The following is a 22,744-nucleotide window of genomic DNA, read 5'->3' on the forward strand; positions in this document are numbered from 1 at the left end:
ACCCCCTCCTCCCATTCCCCCTGCCCTAAACCTGCCTCTAGCCCCTTCCTCTTGCTGCTTCTCCTCCCCGTAACCTGCCCCTAACCCCTTCTCCTCTCAGCCATCTGACCCTAACCCCCTCCTCCCAGGTCTCTCTCTTTGCCTCCAGCCCTTAACCCCCTCCTCATATTCCTCCCCCTCCCTATCTCCCTTTTGCCCCCTGCTTTAAATCAATCCCAGCTCCATCTCCCCCTTTTAACCCCAAACCAACCCGTCACCCTTTTCTGTCAGCCTCCTCCTGCTCTGCAGCTCCACTCCTCTGTCTCTACACCCTGTCCCCTCCTCTCTCTCTCCCCTCAGCACACCCCATTATAAACCCTCTCCCCTCCTCCCTCGTGCACACACTCAAATCAGCCCCTCGCCCCTTCTCTCAGCCCCTCCCTCCCCAAACCAGACCCTAGGCACCTTCCTCTCTGCTCCCTCCACCCCATCCTCCTTAAACCACTCTCTGTCCCCCTCTCCTCCTGAAGCTTCATCCCCTCCCCTCCTATCCAAGAGAGCTCCCTTCCTTTCACCACACCCCCTACCCCTCTTCCCTCCCACGCCCCCCCTTTCCCAGATCCCAGTTCATTACACTTTCCAGCTCTCTCCCTCAGAGACTAGTCTAACCTCGAGCATTGTCCCTACTCAGGGCTGCTTCTCTTGTAGTTAGATCATCTCTCCCTGGAGTTGGACTCCTTCATATTCCCTCGGTCCCTTCTAGCTATATTTACTTGTCTTTTTTCTCTGCGTGTTTGTGTCATTTTTCTCCATTTCTGTGTCGGTTGCTGGGATGTAGGCTATAGAGAGTGGGATTTTTCCTCCCCTCCAGGACCCTGCTGAGTTTTGGTGGTGTTTTTTTTTTTTTCCCCTTCCAATCTGGGGAACAAGTGCCAGTCTCCACTTTGGCTGACAACTCTGAAAAGTACTTTTCAGCCGAGTGTTGAATGTGGCTCGGGAATTGGGCGACAGTTGGCAGCGTTTCTGGTGCTTTTTTGCTACAGGTAAGAGGAATTTTTGTAATCCTAACAGCCATGCACTATAAATATCTGAAGACAACACTGGTTTATTCGTTTGGATCCATTTTTTCTTTGCGCACTGTGGGCGAAACTAGTGCAGAAGTTTTTGTAGACATGTAGCAACAGGATCTGCAGTTAATGATACACGAAAAACCGAGAGGAATTGGATTAAATTGTACATAACCCACGTTTTTTATTTTAGTCTGCAAAATTTTAACTGCGCCTGCACACTGTGCTGAGGTTTCTGTGAACTTATTACAATACTGAACTTGTGAGAGCCAGGTGCTATGTAACTGCTAGATTCCTGGCTGATTGTCACAAGATAGATGCAGAGACTTAGAAGCTGGTAATGTCACCATTACGAAAAGTCAAAGGTTTAAAGCTGATATGAGCTTTTCGGATCTCACAGGAGCGTTCCTTTATAGCCATCATTTTTCAAGTTGATTCTGCAGGTCACATTCAGATCAGTATTTTGATTTATCTAGCCCTTTCCTGTACATATATTTTCTACCAAACCACGTGGGACCTTATTTAGTTCTGGGTAACCTTTCCTCCACCTCATATTTATTACAAAGCCACTTTGACCCAATTGCTAACTGTAGATTTTCTTTTCCTCTAAAGATAGAGCTCTTGCCTAATTCAGCAGTTCTTTTTACATTTTTTATAGCATTTTATATATCTGATGTTCTTAGAGCGGTGGTTGACTCTTTGACAGCTGACACTCTGCATCCCTGAGTGTGTACTCAGTGCGGTGTGTGTGCGTGTGCTTCTGACCTTAAAATAACACATTCCATCTGCTCTACATGGATCTTGAGGGGCAGCTTTTGCGAAGCCGGCACCTGTAAAATCTGTGCATGCAGCTGTAAGCTTAATTTACATCCATGGTCACCGCACTTGCATGTGCACTTCTGATCATTTGCCATCGCAAATAGAAGCTATGCATCTGACTAGCCATTTTTGAGTGTAAATGCCAGATTTGACCATGCAGTCATGATAATGGCATGCATGAATTAGACATGCAAATATACACACCATGCATGTGGGTGCACCCTCCCCCCACCCCCAAACCCATACATTTGGTCTTGAAGATCCCATGACACCTTTTATTTTTTTTGGAAGAAGAGGAGTTTCTCCTCAGTATTGGTTGCCAAGATTTCAACTCCTGTCACTGTCATTCATGTTTTCCAGTTTACTGTTGCCTTATACATATGTGGAGGATGCAGTTTAGTGATGGTGTGTGCCTGGTTTGCAGAGGGCTTAGGGATCTTTTGGGTGAAGTGTATCGTATTCATGATTCACATCGTTATTAGGATTGACAACTTGTTACTATTTAAAAATTGGACACTCCAGCAGGAGTGTCGGAACGTCCCCTGCCCTGCCTCGCCTCTCCCCCTGAGGCCCCTCCCCCATTCACTCCTCTTCGCTCCTGCCCCTGTTGCTCACTGCTTTTCCCCGCTCCTCCCCACCTCCATCTGCCCAGATCAGGAGTGACTCACCTGGAGACCTGGGGCTGGGAGCTGCAGCCGCCCATCTCAGGTAGGAGGCAGCCCTGGCTGAGTAGAGGCTGGTGCGGGGGATGATCCAGGACCTGCCCCACCCACAATAACCAGACTTTGGGTGTCCGGTCAGTAGATCTGAGTGGACACTCTCAGGTCCCCTTTTCCACTGGACTTTCCAGTCGAAAACCAGGCACCTGGCCACCCTAATCGTTACAAAATGCACAGAGTATTATTACAGAGCAATGGTTGGGAGCACGTGTTGCAGACTCATGGGACTACTTGTATGCGTAAGTAGAGCTCGGCATGAGTAAAGGCAATTAGAAAGACGTTTATTGCCTTGAGGATGATGAACTGGGATATCTCTCTCTCAGAATATCTTCAAATATGCTGCCGTTATCACTGGGCTCGACTGTTCCAGTAGATATGGCTCATGCTATGGGGCAGCGTGGAGTTTCTGTACTGGGATTCCGCCCAGTGGAAACCAAGGCATAGAGACGTTCAGAGCCACATTCTGATCTTCGTTACACCAGCGGAAGCCTGGAGAGTCTCCACTGACTTGCATAAGAACGGTCATATTGGGTCAGACCAATGATCCGTCAAGCCCAGTATCCCGTTCCTGACAGGGGCCAGCGCCAGGGGCTCTGTGTGACCAGACTTCAGTGGAATTGCTCTGGATTTAACTGAGGCTAGAATCTGGTACTGCGGGACTTGCCTAAAGTCACTCAGCAGATCAATGGGCAGAGTCAGGATTGGAAGCCAGGCCTTCTGATTTCAGTCCCCAAGCGCTAACTAGTAGACAGCGATGCCTCAGTTGATCAGTTTGGGCCCAAGTCTTGCTCAGTTGATCAGTGGAGGTAATCTCCTTGATTTGAGTGAGACCATCCGCATGAGTGAGACGAGGAAGCTGTGGCTAGGGGCCAGTTCTTCCACCCGTTACTGATATGGCACAACCCATGGAGTAAAGTACTACTCCGTATTAGAATTAGGTCTGGGGGCTGGCTGCAGGCTCTTCCTGGAGAAATAAAAATCTTTGGGTGGGTTTTCTGAGCTCTAAGTCCCATGTGTGTGAGAGAGAATCTGTATGTGCATACGCTGAATCCTTGCCTGACTCCCGTTGCTGACATTTCAAATATTTTATGGCAAACATTTCTCTTACATGCCAGAGCTAGCTCTTGATGGAGACTACGATACTTCAAAAGATATTCCTTTGCCTCCAATGCACGCTAGAACTCTCATTAAAATATGTTTCTTGCAAAATGCTTTGTAATTATGTCTGCTTCAAAGAAAATGTCAATTTGTCATTTTATGGCTTTTTCTTTTGAGACCGATTTTTTTTTTTTAAATCATCATTGAATGCTTGCAGTTTTCACTCTTAAACTTTCCCCCTTCCCATCATTGGTGGCAGAGCTTTACAGAAAACCCCACCTATTAGACTGACGGTGCCCTGTTACAAAGCACCACTTGGTACCTGTTTCTTGTTTGTCCCTGTACTATGCCACCTCAACTATCTGAAGCAGGGTAAAATCCCCCAACCTCTCTTAATTACACTGAAAAGTCCCTTGATTGTCCAAAATTATTCCATGTTCTCTATTACTTTTGAACAGTCATAGGTCCTTGATCCTTCCCACCTTCCATGTGTGGAACTCCCACTGAAGTTAAGACATCAGAGTTTCCCAGTAAAGGTTGTACTGTAATACATTCCCCCCATCCCAGACCTGGTTACATGTCCCGCAGTCTTCATTTAGGCCAAGCTGCGACTAAGCAATGGTGGGACTGTATCATTTGGTCCTTGCTATATAGCAGCGTGGTAAGGGAACCAAAATGTGCAGAAATCATTGAATTATGGCTGAGTACTTGTGAAAAGGTGTTTGAAATTCCTACAGCACATTTGGAAGTAGCAGAGGAGTGGTACTGGAACAAGGACACCAGCAGCGATCTCATAATAATCCTGAAACAGGCTCCCTCTTGACTTTAACTTGCTCTCTCCTTTACTACACAGAGACTGCATCTGATGTATCTTTAACGGGCCCATTCCTGCTCCCACTGAAATTAATAGGGGAGTTTGCAATTTACTTCAATGGAAATAGCATCTTGCATCACACTCCAAAAGTTTGCATATGCAAACCTGATCAAAGAGGTTTATGTCCCAGCTCACTTATCTGAGCCATGATATTTTCCATTTGGAAGGGCTCATTTTTTCCCCCATTTTTGCTTTGGGTAGGTTTGCAGCCGTTAAGGTTCCCTTCAAGCTTTGGGTTTGAACAAACCCCCAAACTCAGAACACATCTTGGCCAGCGCCACTCAGTCTTACCTGGCTTTCGATCAAAACGAGCATATTTTGAATCTTTTTGTCCCCTGAAGTCGTAAGTTCTGACCAGATCTTTTTAAAACTGGCCCAGGTTTCAGGTTGGTAACGTACCAAAAAAACCCCAGACAAATATCATCCACTTTCAGGTTTCATTGCAAAAGCTCCACAAGTTGTTACGTATTTATTTATTTGAAGTTCAGTCATTAATAATCACGAATGATAACTTGTATCAAGGGGCATCAGCAGCCAATTGCAGGTGGCTGTAACTTTACATGCTATCAGTTGAGGGATGATCTGTGCCTGAGTCCTGGAATTGAAGGAAGGACTGGAAATCAAGAGACCTTGACTCTAAACCTAGCTCTGACACAGAGGTGCTGCTAACCTTGGGCAAGTCACTTATCCTCTGTATACTCTCCGGTTCCCCATCTCCAAAGCAGGGATAATGGAATTTACCTACTTTACTGGACCTGATTTTCAGGAAGTGCTGAATATCTTCCCTCTGAAATCTTGATTCCCTCTTGCTGTGGATCTTGGAATCAGCCGCTGGCTGGGAAAGCCCTGGCAATATGGCTTTATTGGAGTTGCTTTACCAGGGGGAGCAGGGCTCCAGAGACCCACAGCTGGTGTGGACACACAGGGAATCTTTGGGAAGGCCCTGAGCCCATGCAGACTAGAGGATCTGTAGGATTTGGAGCACAGACCCTCCTTTTTGTCCCAAATGCTCTGCAATGGAAGAGAATACAATGGAAACTCCATGACAGTAGCCAAGCAGGCTTCCTCCGCTCTCCATGGGTGTTACTATATGGGGGAACGCTCAGGCCAGTATTAATGTGTTTACTCCATTTATGAAGGAAATTGGACAGACAGCATAGACTAGTGGTGAGAAAAGGGGTTCTCAACCTTTTCTATGCCACAAATCCTCTTTTTCCACATCAGGTCCCCATCCCTTCTAGTTGGGATCTAGCTGGGAAACCCCTTCCCAGGTAGCCATATGAGACGGGTAGGGTGGCCATGACCCGGGTGTCATAACCCCTCCTTTTCCCCTGTTGAGACCCCCCTGAGTTAGAGCATGGGTCTGGGAGCTAGGTCCTGCTGAGTTCTAGTGACAACTCTGCTACGGATTTAGGTCCTGACTCAGCAGTGATTTAAGAATGAGCTTAAGTCCTATTAAAGATAGCAAAGCACTTAAGCATGTGCACTGAATAGGAGTGGTTTGCTGAATCAGGGCCTTAATGTATGGCTGTGGGAAAGGCACTTAATTTCTTTGCTTGTTTCCTAATCAGTAACACGGGGATTATAATATTTACTTTCCAACTTCCCAGGGTGCTATGAGGACTAGCTAGCTAATGTTTGCACAGCACTCTAAAAATGTCGAGCGATACAAGTACTATTTATTATTACCTTGGCTGGCGAGGGAGTGGTATCATAGACCAAAGCTCTAATTTGGAGTGGAATAAAAAATAACTCCTCATGGTAATAAGCAACTATGGCCAGACAGGTTACACAACAGATACAGAACTTCCTGGCAGAATCAGGAAAGGTAACTTAATGCAGTATTCAGAGTAACAGCTGTGTTAGTCTGTATTCGCAAAAAGAAAATGAGTATTTGTGGCACCTTAGAGACTAACCAATTTATTTGAGCATAAGCTTTTGTGAGCTACAGCATGCATCCGATGAAGTGAGCTGTAGCTCATGAAAGCTTATGCTCAAATAAATTGGTTAGTCTCTAAGGTGCCACAAGTACTCCTTTTCTTAATGCAGTATTGCGTGTAGGAAAATAATGTTTCCTTGTGTTGCTAGAAACAATGTGATAATTATAGAATTGACCCTTTGCCTACTGAAGTCAATGGGAGCTTTGCCATTCATTTTAGTGGGTGCAGAAATAGACCCTTGATGAACACAGGGATTGCCATCACTGGGTCTTTCATGGCCAAGTATCCTCCCTCTCTGTGTACAATGACCAAGACCCGATGCCTTGGAAGAATGGGTCTCTGCACTCCACTAATGCACCTATCCATTTGTGCTACACTATGTCTGATGCAGGGAGGAGAATTACTGCCTGATCCTTGCCCATCAGTTAGTTTGAAATTGCTTCTGAAATACGTCTTAAATGGTTCTAGGGTGGTGGTTTCCAATCTCTTCCATCCCAGAACTTTCACCCAGCCAGGAGCTAGCTAGAACCCCTGCCATTTAGCAATATAGGAAAGGCAGGCTGGTCCTCACCCCTGATATCTGTTCTGAGTCCCAGTTTGAGAACCCGTGTTCTATAGCAACAGCAACCCAGCCCCTTCCTGGGAATCCTATTTAAAGCTCTGAATGGGCTGAGTTGGACAAAGCTGGCCATAAACCATACAAACCACTGGGGTGGGTCAGTAGCTGGCAAGGGGCAAATTTTAATTTACACAAGCTCTCTGTGCCCTGAAATGGGGTTAGGAATGAATGAAAATCTGTCCTTGGCAAGTGAGAGACATAATGCTTTGAGAGCACTTTCAGGCCGGGTTACCCTGTTGGATGGATTTCCCCAACACAATAATGTTTGTTTTGCTAGTGCTAATATCTCAGAGTTTATCTGTATGTGCAAACATTGGGATAACCTGGGAGAACAATCTGTTTACTCTGGCATCGATATGGTTCATTACAAATATATCCTTGGCTTGCTCTAGTGGTGAGGTATTGCCTGAGTTTGGTTTAAGTGCCTGAATTTGATTGTTGTAATGCACTGAATGTTCGCTGTTAATGATTTTAGTATGAGGTGTCAAAACAACAATATTATTCTGTAACTTGGCGTGCCAGTCTAGGGAACTTTTAGCTCTACTGACATTTAGCACATTTTTGGACTCATGCTTTTTTTAATCTATTTTCAGCCAAAACTTTATTGTTCTGTTTTTATTGTTCCTTACTCAGGTTTGCAGTTGCTATTTGCTTTAAGCCTGTCAAATTACAGAGCTGCTGATAGGATCTAAGGTATTTCCTCCCAAAACAGCAAGGATTACGTTGATTGAGATAAAAAGAAAGCAGTTGGCAAGTCAGTGGAAATTCCCTTCTCCACAGAGGGAAGTTTATCCCTGGGGATGCCTTAGAAATTCCTGTTGCTTCTCAGTTCTGACTAACGCTGCTATTTAACCCCTGTATTGGAGAAAAGCATTTATAATTGTGAATGTTGCAATTGTATCAAGTGAGGAAGCCACACAGTGTGTGTCCTGACTGTCACCATAGCATGAGAAACAAAAAAAATCCACCCCACCTCTCATCTCAAAGTGCTTAATGTAGCCAGGAATCACATCACTCCTTTCTGAGGTGGTGTGCAGCATCTGTTTAATACCTCACAGCCGCAAGACCCAATAGTTTCGGGTAGCAAATGAAACAGAATCTCTCTTAATCAAATGAAACGGCAAGGGAAGACTTTAAGTAGGCACAGTTTTTTTCAACCCACATTACGGCTTGACAGTGGTGTCGACACTCTTGCCCTAGGAAAATATACCATGAGATCTTTGAGCCCCATAGATCTAGACAACGCCTTCGGCCACATACTGCCTCCTAACTGCAGATTAGGGCATTGTTTCAGTCACAATTCAGAGAGAAGAGGGTCACGTAGGAATGATCAGTGACACTTCCTGAAGCACCTGGAGTTTCCCTGGCGGTGTCCCATTCTAGCACTAATCAAGCTCCACTCTGCTGACCTTGTAAGATCCGCAGGACAGGACCACATCCTGGGATGGTATGGGTGCAAAAAAGGGCCTTCGTGACCTACTCTGCCAGAGATATTGCCAGGCATGGTATATTCTTAGCTTCATCTTCTTGCAGCAAAAAGAAAAAGATACCCCCTTTAACAGATGGATAGAGGACATTTGTTTGAGCCTCATAACTCACCTAGTACGGTACTTGAGTTGTTTTAGACTAATTTCCTGCTCCCCCCCTCCCCATCTTGCTGTTTAATTGTAGTGCCACCTGTGGTGTAATTCTGAGAGCTGTTTTTATGTTTTCTGCGGGCTCGTCTTAATTACATGGGTAAGTACTTTTCTGTGATTGATTCTTGAAATTAAAACAGCTTCACCACTGGGCCTTCTTATTCTTCTGCATTTCCCTCCCTTGGGTTCCTTATGGAGTCTGATGCTTTACTTTGTCACTTCAGTTATTTGCTCTTTTCAAAGTTCTTTTTCCTTCTATATCTTTTTCAGTTGATTGCTTTATCTGTCTTTTTTGACTGCCGCCTCCCTCTCTCCTCCTTGACAGTAGGTTCCTCTGGTGGTTTTTTTCCCCCCTCCTTTATTTATTATTTGTGTTGCGATAGCATCTAAAGGCCTGCACCCCATTGCACTAGGCACCGTACAAATATAAAACAAAGAGGCCCTGCCCCAAAAAGCTTGCAGTGTAAGTATCAGACTAGAGACACGGGGTGGGGGGTAAAACAGTCACCTTGTGCTCCCCTGATCTAACAATGAGTCGATTCCAATCCGCATGATAAGCAGTGTTTATAGCTTACCAGCTGTCTAACCGTTTCGCTTCCATCCCTAGCTTTTGCTCTCAGTTGCTCAGTGGCCATCTAGAGGCCGCTTTTTAGGTGATAATTATCGAGTAGGTGCCCCCCCCCCCGCTAGCATAGGAGTCCACAGGAAGAGCTCAGAGTCTTTCTGGGCTTTCAGGAGATTGTCTTCTCTAGAGGAGGAGTTTGGCGGGGATTCCCAGTTTTGTGGGTCTGGAGGATCCACAGGGAAGGGCACCACAGATATGCAGAGGCAGGAGCCATCCTGCATTGATAGACGCTGGTCCCTCTCCATAGCTGTGCTAGCCTCTCCTCCTCTCTAGCAACATGGCTCTATTAGGACCCACGTTGTCCTTGGTCCAGTCCCTTTGAAGCTGCCCAGTAGCAGCTGCTGAGGGGATCTCCACAGGAGTTAATGGTGCTGCAGGAAGTAGCATTAACTCTCTCTCAGGGATGAGTGCTGAGTAGAGGACAGTATCAGGGAGATCAGGTGGTCCTTCATCCACCTTGCCTTGCTTTGGCCCACTCTTTAAGGCCTGTGGAGGAAAGATGTCATGGAGCACCTGGGGTTTAACACGGCTTGTGGGAGTTCTACTTTATTGTATTGGAATAGCAGCTACAGGCCTGGGCCCCAGTGTGTGTGTGTGTGTGTACTGTCCTGTCCTGTCCTGTCCTGTCAGCACAGCATTAGAAACACAAAAAATCCAGGTGGATGACTAGGACAGTAATAGCGACTTATATGTACACAGAACCTTTCATCCCAAAAGGTCACAAAGTGCTTTACAAACTTTGAAATGAACTACAGAATTTACTCCACTAACAGCTGAAACACCGTCACTCTGTGGTGGAGCACAGCAGCTGTTTAACAGCACGTAGCAACTCCACACAAGCAGTTAGGAGAGAAAGTGAAGAATCTTGTATCCACTGAAACTGCCTGTCAGTTTGGGTAGGCAGGATGGTCCAAATTCATCCAAGGTGTAAGCCTGCCCACTGAAGTCAAGAATGTTTCACTAGGAATGAAATTGGCCCAGTGAAATTATAGTTGGAATTTGGCTGATGCTTTTAGTGAAAAGCAAATGAATCTGAATTTCCATTCCCACCATTACCCTATTTGAGATGAAATAATGTTTAATCGTGATCCTCCCCCCCGCCCCAATTGTTCTGTAGAGTGTGGATTTGCCGCGGTCAGTCATGAGTTGTTTATAAGAAATGGTCTTTGGCTCTTTGAACTCTTTAATTTAAATAGAAGTATACTGAGTATTCTTTGCTTGCGCCAAGTTATTAGGAATCTCACCATTTCATAGGTATGGCCTTCTTCGTCGTTAACCGGCTCTCATTGTTTAACCCCCTTGTGGCTGAGCAGTTGATAAACAGTGTGAATCCATTCACTGTTCTTCTGTATTCGTAGTATTGGATGTTAGGTGGGGGACTTTTCATCCTTTCCATTCTTATGTGGAGAATTTAAGGAGGAAAAAGTCTAATAATCCCTTTTGAATGCCTTATGTATGTGTACCCATGAACTTTGTGAAATACTCTCCATTGATTGGAAACTCTTCAGAGACGGGTGTCACGTCTGTCACGGTGAGAGAGGAAGCTTGCCTTTTGGTTAAGGAACAGGACTGGGACTCAGGAGGCCTGGGTTTATTTCCTGGTTTTACCACAGATTCTCAAAGTGACTTCAAGCATGTCACCTAATCTCTCTGTGCCTCATTTTCCCATCTGTGCAACGGGAGTGTCATAGAATGGGCTGTCCCTTTAAGGACAGGCTGGATACCGCCCCTTCCTGATGTACGTTGTGGCCCTTTAAGGACCTGATCCTAGTATGCAGAATGCATGAACAGGGGAATGCTGGGAGATGTTTCCTGAAGGGTTTTGAATATGTGATCAGAGGTCTATAAGAGGCGAGCTGTGTGCTTATTCACAGGAAGAAGCTGAAAGGAGCAGGGTGGCTGTGGTGGTAGTTTCATGGGACTGATCCAGGGAGAGATCAGACCTGGAATGTGGCTTTTCTCTCAGACAAGTCCAGGGAAGCCCCTTGGCCTAACGCAGCTGTAAGAAAGACCAGGGTTGAAACAAAATCTGGAGTGTAATTCTCCACAATAGGTTGGAGGACCTGGGAACAGAGCTTGTGAGGGACTTAGATTGGAAGGGCCCAGAGAGGCTGGTGTAGGCCTAGCTTGACATAAGTAACTTTCCTTAATTCATAGTGGGCACAATAGGTTAAGTTGTAAACAGGGGCTTGACAACCAGTATGCTGGAGTCATGTCTGTACTAATGAAGATAAGCAGCAACACCCTGATACTAGGGACTGTGGACAAGTTAAACCTGCAAAAAGAAAAGGAGGACTTGTGGCACCTTAGAGACAAACAAATTTATTTGAGCATAAGCTTTCGTGAGCTACAGCTCACTTCATCAGATGCATGCAGTGGATGAAGTGAGCTATAGCTCACAAAAGCTTATGCTCAGATAAATTTGTTAGTCTCTAAGGTGCCACAAGTACTCCTTTTCTTTTTGTGGATACAAACTAACACGGCTGCTACTCTGAAACCTGTCAAGTTAAACCTGGAAGGTAAAGACCAGGTTCCATGTGAACAGCACATGGATAGTGCCTGCTGTCCTGGGATTGGTTCCTGCAAAGTAATCAAGGCAATCCAAAAATGTGTGATTTAATGTATAGCAAATGCAATGTAACATGTAAATGTATCTAAAGGAAGAAATTGTCTGTGTAACTCTGGATGTGTGGTACACCTTATACCCACTCCCTATGCTTGAATCTGATCAACTCAGCTTAGCTTTGCTGTACGCCAGATAAAGGAACCTGGGTGACAAAATCCAGAACTGAACTGAGTGTTTTGGATCCCAGACAACTGGATGAAGTGTTCTCCCAGAACTGGGCAAGGTGTTCTGGATAAGCTGAGTGGAAAAGGTCTCGGAGGGAATCCCAACAGCTGGACTACAAAAGAGCCCTGGGGAGGGACTGTTGTACCGAGGAAACGGGAGTGATATTTTTTTGGAAAAGAGCTGGATAAACAGAAACGTAGGACTGTCAGGGGGCCTGAAGTAGAGAGGATGTGGTGCCCCTTCTCAGAGGAGGAATTGCTCAGAAGGGCCAGAAGGACAGTTGGACCAAAGGAAAGGCTACAGGATCCCAGGAGGGTTGAAACTGACTTTCGTTTTACTCTAGAAAAGCTGGGTTTTGAGGCTCTTGACCAGAGGGTCAAAAGTACCTTACAAGCCCCTGGAAGACCATTGGATATAGGGAAACTGAGACAGGAGACCCACCTCCATGCCAGAGAGTGGCAAGCTGCTGCTACCACAGATGTATTCTTGTCCTGCAGCAGCTCATGTGTGTTCTGCAATTCTGACCTATCGATCAGAGAAGTTTTTGCTCACTTGATTGACTTGCTGTCTGACTGGCTTAGCTGTCCTGAGATGGTGTCCAACCTGACTTGCAGTCTGGTAACTTTCTCAGCTTTTTCCCTTCAAAGTCTTTCTTCCTTCATGAATTCAGACCTCAGCTAGTGCAACTGGGCCTCAAATTCCTTCCATTTGTGCATGGAGTCCCTCCTGCTCTGTCGAAGCATCTCCACCTCAATGGCCAGCTCAGCATGTGCACTCTCCAATGCCTGCTTGGCCTTCTCAAGTTTTGCTCCCTCTGCTCTGCCAGCTCCTCCACCGCATGGACAGTCTCACTTCCAGGATCTTCCTCATTGTCCAGTTCCTGCAGGTAAATGCTCACCTGGGCCAGCAGTTTGCAAACCTGTCTGAAAATGTCATCATGGCTCTTGTTGCCAGGGTTAACTGGCCCTCCAGGTCCCACAAGGACATACATCTCCCAGTATTGCCTTGTTCTGTGCTGACTGGATGGCTGGAACTTGGTGTAGTGAGGGACTCTACCCAGCCCTGCCTTTAAAGGGACAGCCCAATAATACTTCCTTTCTCCTATCCTTTGCCTGTGTTGGCTATCAGGTGCAAACTGCCCTTTGTGTCATGGAGAGTTTCCAGTTTGCATGGACTGAGCCAAGAACAGAATCCAGAGCTCCTCAGTCCCAGGCCAGAATGACTGAGGAGGAAGCAGCAGTACCAACTGTCTCCTTTGAGTTATCCTGATGTCTCTTCCTGATCTGTGATGGCAGGATATCTCTTGCACTGGCTCGGTATGTCCACTTGTCTCCCTAGGGCACACTGCTGGGATTACATGGCCTCCCATGCTAACAACTGCCAGACAACATTCTCTTCTTCCGGAACATCTTACGACTGCTGACTATCAGGTTTGTTCTGGTGTTTTAAAAAAAATAGTTAAGCAGCTCCCCTTCAGTCCTAGGGGCTGTGTAAACTTGTCTGGTACTGGCAGATGGTGCTTTAGTTCACCGTTTATCACAAAGGACAAGTTTGTAGCTGTTTTTGTCAAGTCTTAATAAATCATGAAGGAATCAGTATGGGTTTTTGCTTTATGGCAACAAATGACCTTGGTATGCACCATCAGAAGGAAGATAATACATTACAGGCTGAAACATTCAAGTTTGTGGGCCTAGAGTTAGGCCCCTGGAGGGGAAATTTTCAAACTTAGCTTTCAGTGGGGGTTGGGCACCAGACTTTCATTTGTGCCTCTGAAAATCCACCTCCTCCATCCATAATTAGTCATCCAAATAATTGGCTTGATACTCAAAGATGAGTGAGCATGCACGGCTTCCATTGACTTGAAGGAAGTGGTGCCCAGCACCTCTGAAAATCAGGATTCATATTTAGGTGCTTACGTGAGGATCAAAGTTTGAACATTTTTGAATCCCTGTCCATTGTAGTGTGTTTGAAAACCATACAATATTTTGGGGTAGTTTTGTTTGCTATCTCCATTTTTACAGATGGAGAAACTTGGCTACACAGAAATCAGTTGACTTCCTTAAGGTTACAGAGGAAATCTGGCTGGCTGAGTGAAACACTGCTCCCAGATTTGCTGACTCGCGGCTTTGTGCTTCAAACACAAAGCTATCCTTCTTCTGATGCTATGTGAGGCTTGCACTGAGCCTTTGAGTTTCAGGGAAAGGCTTCACACCTTGTTGAATTTAAATGTACCCATTCTTGGAATGGGGGAGTACACCGATGAAAAGGTTTCTTGGAAATGTAGCTTAATGGCAGTGGAGGAGAAGGGAAAACATGGACAGGAACATTCACACATTTTCTGGGTGTAAATTGTTCTATGTTATATAGGGAGCTAACTTTGTATTAGAACAAGGCCCATTTACAGTAGGCTTCAGTACCAATAGGACAAATGTCAACTATCTCTACTGTATGCTCTAGGTATGTACTGTGACTCTATGGTTTTAACAGGGTCAGCCTCCCTCTAACCTCATATCTGTGGCTCATTGAGCACCAAAACTGTTCTTAGTGCTCTATGGGAGAAAGAGGAAGGCAGGGCTCCAAATAATGTTGAGCAGTATTATGGCCTTCTAACTGAGTGCCAGATTCTGCTGCCACCCTTGCTCATGTTGACCAGTCCCTTCATCTGCAAGTAGTCCCATTGCAATATCTTGCAGATGAAGGTACTACTCAACGTGCCTAAGGGTGGAAGAATCAGCTGTTAACTTGTGAAATACTGCACTCCTCGGCTGTAGTAATTGTTTTGGGTCACTTCCAAATTACAGGTGGGATTTTTTTTTTTCTTTTTCACAAGCACTTTGTCTTGGCCTAACTCTGCTCCCATTGTAGTAAATGAAACTAAATGAGTTTTACCTCTGACTTCAGTGGGAGCAGTTAACACAGTGCTAAGAGCTTTTGAAAGTCCCATCTTAAACCCTTTATACACTTGTTCTGGGGAATCAAAAAGCCATGCATTCATTCAGAAAAGATGAGCCAGAATATTGCTGGTGATGAATATTATTCCTGATGCATGGGTCAAGATGTGATCCAGGTCATTGAACAGAAGCTGTTGTCTTCTGACGGCTGATCAGAGGCTTATGTGAAATGCGTCTTGGTGGGTCTGTAATGAACAGGTGCCCATTGCTCAAACCACCCCCTTCAACCAGAGCTCATTAACATACTTTCTAATGCTCTCTGGAGATTAAAGGCAAGATAGTGCCTTTGGGCAATGCCCTGAACAATTTGTGTAGTGTAAACTGCACTGCCCCAAGGATAGCTGGGGAGGCACTCCTGTTAATCACAATTCCTCCTGGGTTCCTCTCTTGGTTTGTACGTAGGTGGTGGTAGGGAAACTATTGGAGGCCTTGAAAGGGTGCCGTTTACTTCCCTGTGCCCCTGCACTTGGCCAACTGAGTGGTGGAGGATAGAGACAAATCTCTGCCTCTCCTGCCCATTTGCTTGCAGGCCTGTATTCAGTGATCATAGGCTGGGCTTTGCACTAGAGCTGGACCCAAGGTTCAGGCAGGTCTGCTTGACTGAGTGGGGTTTTTGACCAGGTGAGCCAACTCTCCCCTCATTCCCCTGCTTGGCTGAGTAAAGCAAGCGCGCAGTCAAGCCCTACATGTGTATGGGGACTAAACTATGCTTTCCACCTGAAGGTGTCCTCTCCTCACCGGGTGGCGCCACATCAGTGGGGTATTGTGGGGAAGCTTGCCGCGTTGCTGCATGCCTTTGGTTAAAGAGAAGACTTCAGTTTAGTTACATGAATGTGGCACCAACAAATTCATGGTGAAGTCTTCAGAGACTTTCTTGAGAACTCTTCACCTTCAGGTGCAGGAGGACAGGTCCAGTTCAGCTCCAAGGGCCTGCACTGCTTTACTCCAGTTCTGCATTGGTGTCACTCCATCGATGTCTTTGATATACACTGGTACAGATTTGGAGCAGCACAGTGGAGTGGAATCAAGCCCCAAGATACTATTCTACTGTAGATTTCCTTTACGGCTAAGTAGTTGAGTTCTGCCATTTGGAATTTGATGAAACTTAAATATGTTGAACTAGAGTACTTTGCCTGTCCTTGCATGATCCTTTCAATAACTCCTGTTTGTCTGAAGGTATTTCATTGTCTCTGCTACTTCAATTCTTGAATGGTTGCCAGTGAAATAAAGTCTCGTTTGTGTAATTCTTTGGCTGAGTGTTATAAAGTTGACACTTTTGTACACTGTAACATAGGGAATAATCTGATGCCTCTAGAACACAGTTAGGAGCAAGATGACAACTTGTGGATATTTTCCAGATACAGTAATGGTTTAATATATGTAATGTTGAACAGCAACACCATGGAATGGAATGGAACAATGGAATGGAATGGAACAATTTATCAACACTCTGCACAGAAAACCTTAAATATGGTAGCATTGTGGTGATGTCCTAGCTAAGATATACTAATGTTGAGCTTTATTTGCTATCATTTAAAACCGGCCTCTTTCCCTTTAATGCCTTCAATTTATAGGAACTTCATCTGAAAACATGTAGATGTATATTCAGAGGTGGCTCATCAGACGCATTTGAATGCTTAGTGAAAACAAAGGATTAGCCTTTATAAAAGTCTCCCGGAGCAAAGATTCTAGAGACAATGTCTGTGTGATGGTTTAAAAGTTTGCCTGGAATGGCTACGGTCTATTTAAATAGTGAAGAAGGCCTGAGTGAAGTTATGCAAATCATTCCAAATGAGTAAATGAATCAATCCTAAACAGAGGAGGTAACTGATGTTTAACACTACTACAGCAATTATAGGTAGGAGGATGGAGTTCACTGCTATTAGCAGTAGCAAAGGAAAGACTATGCTGAAATGCATGTGAAAACTGGAATGTACTCTGCCAAACCTCTGTTCTCCTGTGGACTTCAGAAATAGAAGAGCTAGATAAGGAAGAGATTTATAGCCCTTGAAAGAGCTTTTTTAGAATTCTTGACTTGAGATCTGCTCCTATATTTTTGCTTCATGTGAGCACAACCATCATGTGACCAACCTTCCATGGAGGGGAGAGACAATGGCAGAAGTTTGTGCTAGACAATCAGGAAGTGCTTAGTATGTCATATTTTCAGGCTAGTTTAGTGTCTGTCTGTGCTGTTCCTAGAGACAGGAGCTTTGGAGGGATAAGTTAAACTCTCAACCCTTTCTCCTGCTCAAGCTACTGTGGTTCAAAAATATAAGTATATGGAACCAGAAACCCCATCATTTAAGCTGAAAAGGCTGTGCCAGCACTAGAGAACCTATAGGTCTTAGCAATTTTTAGCATCAAGCCAAGCCATTGCACTATAGGCCACCCATTCTAGAGATAAGACCATCCCAGTGAAAGCTAAGGTTGAAACAAGATATGCTAGGTCTAGGGGCAGCTCCAGCTTTTCCCCATCCCAAGATGTTTTCAAAGTATGAAGTGGAGTCAAGCGGTGGGCAACGTGAGTAAAGGTGGCAGAATTGGATTCTTTTTCATGCCTCTAGACAAACTTTTGCTGTGTGAGCGATAATGATTTTCAGGCTCTCTAAATAAGAATTGGTCCTATTGTGATCCCTTGATTTTTTGGGGACTTTATATAGCTTTAGTTGTAACAACATTAATTTTCCTTAGACGTTAAAGACTTGCGTGAAGGATGCAAGTCATTATGCTGCTGTGGCATATTCAAAGTGGACGTGAAAGACCCCAGCAATCCGCATGCAGCACACGCCATGTGGAAATGAAACGGCATAAACGGAAAGGACAAGTCTATTGCACATGAAGGACTAAAAACCTCCACTAAACTAGGGATACATAAATAATGAAGAAAAATGTACTTTCCTAAGGATCTTTTTAAAATGTTTTCCAGTGAAAGTACAGTGAATGCCAATTGCTATGGAGACCAGCAGTGCTTTGTAAGGAACTTCTCTGGAGGTACTTACTGTGCATTTGTGTACAAATGAATGAACTGCTCTTCTCAGTCTGAGAACTCATCATCACCTGGTGTTTGAATTCTCTTCTGAACTGCTGCTCGGAAGGCAGAAGCAATGTTTTGAGTGGACTGATGAAGTAACTGAAGGATAGGTGACTTGCTACCCTTAAATGAAAGTTCCTTGTTCTTGGGGCAGGTGCTAATGGGGTCTCTGCTTGATATTCCTATTAGAAACGCACTTTTAATGAGCTGTAACTTAGAAAAGTGACGCAATAATAGAATTGTGGGTTCCATGTTTGTCTTTTGGTAATTTAAGAGGCCTTTTCCTCCTAAATCCTAGCCCTGCCACTCACTCTGGGCTCTGAAAGCCATGCTGTGCTGCAGATCAAGGCATAACAAGATCCAGAGACTGAAAGCTGAAGTTAAATAAATTCAGGCTAGAACTGAAGTGCGAATTTGACAGGGTAAACTAACCACTGGAATACCTTACTAGGGATGTGGTGAAGTCTTCATCCCTTGAAGTCTTCAAACCAAGACTGGATGCCTTTTGGGGTGGAGGGAGTAGTGCTCTATCTTAACTGCAAGATCTGGGCTTGATGCAGGAGTTACTAAATGAAATATTTTGACCTGTACTAGACAGGAGGTGGGACTATATCATAATGGTCCTTACTGGCCTTAACATCTGTGAATTGGAGTTCTTTCCTTCTCATGCACGACCACTAGCAATAGTAATTCCACAGGCCAATGTAGGCTTTCCGTTACACCTGTGCAACCCACTTGCTCTTCCATGGGTATACACTGGAAGAACCTGACAAGAACTTTGTCAAACAATTCTGCTGCACTAGAAGAAATAGAATGCAGCTCAAACTCCTTGCTCTGTTGGCTCTGCAGGGATAAAAACATAAGAACTACCATACTGTGTCAGGGTAAAGGTCCATCTAGCCCAGCATCCTGTCTTCTGACAGTGACCAATGCCAGGTGCCCCAGAGGGAGTGAACAGAACAGATAATCATCAAGTGGTCCATTCCTCTTAGCACAAATCCCTGTCGCTCATTCCCAGCCTCTGGCAAACAGAGGCTAGGGACACCATCCCTGCCCATCCTGGCTAATAGCCATTGATGGACCTATCCTTCATGAATTTATCTGGTTCTTTTTTTAACCCTGTTATAGTCTTGGCCTTCACAACATCCTCTGGCAAACAGTTCCAGAGGTGGACTGTGTGTTGTGTGGAAAAAATACTTCCTTTTTTGTTTGTTTTTAAATGTGCTGCCTATTAATTTCATTTGGTCGCCCCTAGTTATTGTATTATGAGAAGGAGTAAATAACACTTCCTTATTTATTTTCTCATTTTATAGACCTCTATCTTATCCCCTTTAGTAATCTCTTTTTCCAAACTGAAAAGTCCCATTCTTATTAATCTCTCCTCGTACGGCAGCCATTCCATACCCCTAATCATTTTTGTTGCCTTTTTCTGAACCTTTTCCAATTCCAATATATCTTTTTTGAGATGGGGCGACCGTATCTGCACGCAGTATTCAAGATGTGGGCGTACTATGGATTTATATAGAGGCAATATGATCTATTGTGTCTTATTATCTATCCCTTTTTTATGATTCCCAACATTGTTGGCTTTTTGGACTGCCACTGCACATTGAGTGGATGTTTTCAGAGAACTATCCACAATGACTCCAAGATCTCTTTCTTGAGTGGTAACAGCTAATTTAGACCCCATCATTTCATATGTATAGTTGGGATTAAGTTTTCCAATGTGCATTATTTTGCATTTATCAGCATTGAATTTCATCTGCCATTTTGTTGCCCAGTCACTTAGCCTTTATTATATTCCGCTATAATGCAAGAAACCTACAAGCCTGTGTCCTGTAAGACATTAGTTTAAGCATAAGTGTAATCAAGTACAGTAGGCCAGTGACCTTTGGCATAGATAAATTGCCTGTCCATGAGATTTTGGGGAACTGAAAATAGCTTGTTTAATGACAGGAGTTGACATGTAATGTTAAAAGGCAACCACAGTAACATGGAAATGATAACCGCAAATCTGTCTGAGCAAGAGGTGATGGTTATGATAATGAGTTAAATGCCATTAATATGTTAATCTATAGGATAAGTGCACCCCAATATTATGAGGGTGAGGAAGTTAGGTTTGGACACGGAGGAAGGCTGAGCGTTAGCATGAATATTCATTCTGGTGCTCAGGCTCTATAACAGGGCAAACCACCGTGTTGAAGGATGGTTAGCTTTCCATCCTTTAACCTTTCAGCTCTATGGTTATCTACCATCAGTTGTGGGCATTGAGGAACCTGGACCATCAGACTCCTCTGGCATGCCAGGGAGTCCTTTGTCACTTACCACCAGGTCCTTGAGGAAGGGTGTAAGTATGCAAATCTAAGAGCATATGCAAAGAACAATGCCACAGATATCCTAAATACTGTACTATTCCTATCTGTTCATGTGGTTTGGTGCTTTTCTGGCTTTATTACTGACTCGAAGAAAAATCTCTGAGGCTTTGCTTTGCTCTCAGTGTGAGTGTCTTTGCCATATACCTCGAGGTTCCTTACGAGATATTGAACTCATTAGTTTTAGTTCTGTGTAGCCTGATTCTGGGACAAGAGCCTTCGTACCCTCAGCTCATTAATCAGATCCATTGGCAATTAATACAAGTATTAACCATTAGAAGGAGCTGGCAACAGACCGTAGCTGTGCCTACACTGGATTATTTGTCCATGTCTGGCTCTGGGTGTCTAACTCTATTCTCCTCACTCTAACCTCTGCCCCTCAAGTGTTGAACTTGGCCAGTGCTGCTTCTGTCAACGTTCTGACCAGCTAATGCGTATTGTCTCTGGCTTGTGAGGGAGTGGGGGCAGTTTCATGTCTGACATCTAGCATCAAACACTGCAATGTCTTGAAAGTGGGCCCGTCCTCTGAGACTGTCTCAACGTCCTCTCTAAAGCCCAGAAGGGAAATGGTGACATATGATGATTACAAATTCTAAAAGAGGCAGATGCTGTTGACCTACATGTGTTGACTTCTAGATCTCTTCTCCAGGCTCAACAGTTCCTTCACAAAGCCCTCTTTTTATTAAAGTCTCTCCCAGCTGAGGCATCTTCTCCTTCTCCTTCCTGGCATTTCCTGCCAGGACTTCTGCCTGGTTGTGGCACAGAGCTCCTCCCAGGTCCTACCTCCTCTTCTGCCTGGCTGTGGACAGAGCTCCACTGTGCCTCCCTCTTCTGGGACATGCTGCTTCCAGGCTTCCATCACATGACGTTGGCCTCTGAATCAGCGCCAGGTCAGAGGCTTGAAACAGGGCACTGGGACATATGTATGTGGCCAAAGCCCAGTACTTCTGTTAGTGCAGACACAGCTATGCTTTGCCAGTGCGTTATTCTTGTATCATGCTTGGAATGAATCAGGGCTCCAAGTTTTTGGGTACTTACCTGTACTGAAACCCCTTCTCCACTATGTTCAGCCACCACTACTGCTAATCCCAGTATCTGGCTCTTAAAAACCAAAATTCAGTGGGATGAGTGGACAGCTACAAGCATCAGGCATGTTTTCTCTTCAGGCCAGCGCAGTGCTGTGGGATTCTGCAAGGAGCAATTAAAAGAATTACAAGGCATGATGGAGTGAGAGTATTAAAATGACCAGGGCTCATTGTCATCCCTTCCTTTGTTTGCACAGCTCCTTGTAGTCCTTCAATTGTTTAATGATGCTCTCTCATGCTGGGACCTTTTTTTTCTACAGATGCCACTGCTTCTAAGCACTGTATCATGAATGAAAAGAAGGAGGGGGATGGGGGGAAGAGAAAGGAGCTGACAAAAAATATAGCAGGATGGTTCAGATTCCTTCCAGTGAATGTCAGGACTGTTGATTTGTCTCTATCTCTCCACCTGCCAGAGGCACACGGGGCTGGAGCAGGACATGATGGATAGAATGAGTCTCTGTTGACCCTGCCCTCGCTGGTGAGCTATGGGGGTCCAGTGGGACCCCCATATGCTGTCAGTGGGAACACATCGGCCATTAATACCCTTTGTCGAGGACTGTGTGGTGTAAGAGTTCAAAGTGGGCTCCAGGCTTTAGGAAAAGGAAACTGAGATCTCTCTCTCTCTCTCTCTAGCTTCCTGAGGCGTCTCTGTGCAGTGCTGCTTTCTGGAGAGCACTTCCTTTGGTCTCTCTCCATCCTTCTGTGGGAGAGGCCCAGGAGTCCTGCTTCAGTCTGCAACACTGAGAGCAATTATTGTAAAAATGAGTGAGGTTTGCAGGCTCCTGCCTGGCTACATCATCATCTTCATTTGCTGCTTCCAGACACTTTTTTTTTTTTACTGGACTCCTTTTATCTTTTCTCCACCACTGCCTCTGTTTTTCTTCTTATTCACTGCTTTGAAGGCAGCAAGAGAGAAAGGCACAGGCTCTGCTTTGCTACAGGGCCCTGGCTGCCAATATTAGCTGTTCGTGGAGCTGTAACTCTAGGTTGCATTCCCAATTTCAGAGGAGTGAGCAGGTTCCCCCCCGCCTCAGCCTGCTAGTGACATTACAAGAGTTTTGGATGAACAGAGGCAACTTTGTTGAATCTGTATGTGTTCCCCACACCACACTTCCTCTTTCTGCTTACTGATGGAGT

General features: G+C 45.0%; 1 protein-coding gene across 1 annotated transcript in view; it reads left to right on the forward strand.

Annotated features, from left to right (window-relative positions):
* Positions 1–630: 630 nt before the first annotated feature.
* Positions 631–22,744, forward strand: part of COL22A1 (collagen type XXII alpha 1 chain) — a 325,582-nt gene continuing 303,468 nt past the window's right edge. Inside the window, exon 1 of the mRNA XM_037892981.2 lies at positions 631–1,022. The gene's annotated coding sequence lies outside the window, so the exon portion shown is untranslated. The remainder of the gene's footprint in view (positions 1,023–22,744) is intronic.

The sequence above is a fragment of the Chelonia mydas genome, chromosome 2, assembly GCF_015237465.2.
Source record: "Chelonia mydas isolate rCheMyd1 chromosome 2, rCheMyd1.pri.v2, whole genome shotgun sequence".
NCBI lineage: Eukaryota > Metazoa > Chordata > Testudines > Cheloniidae > Chelonia > Chelonia mydas.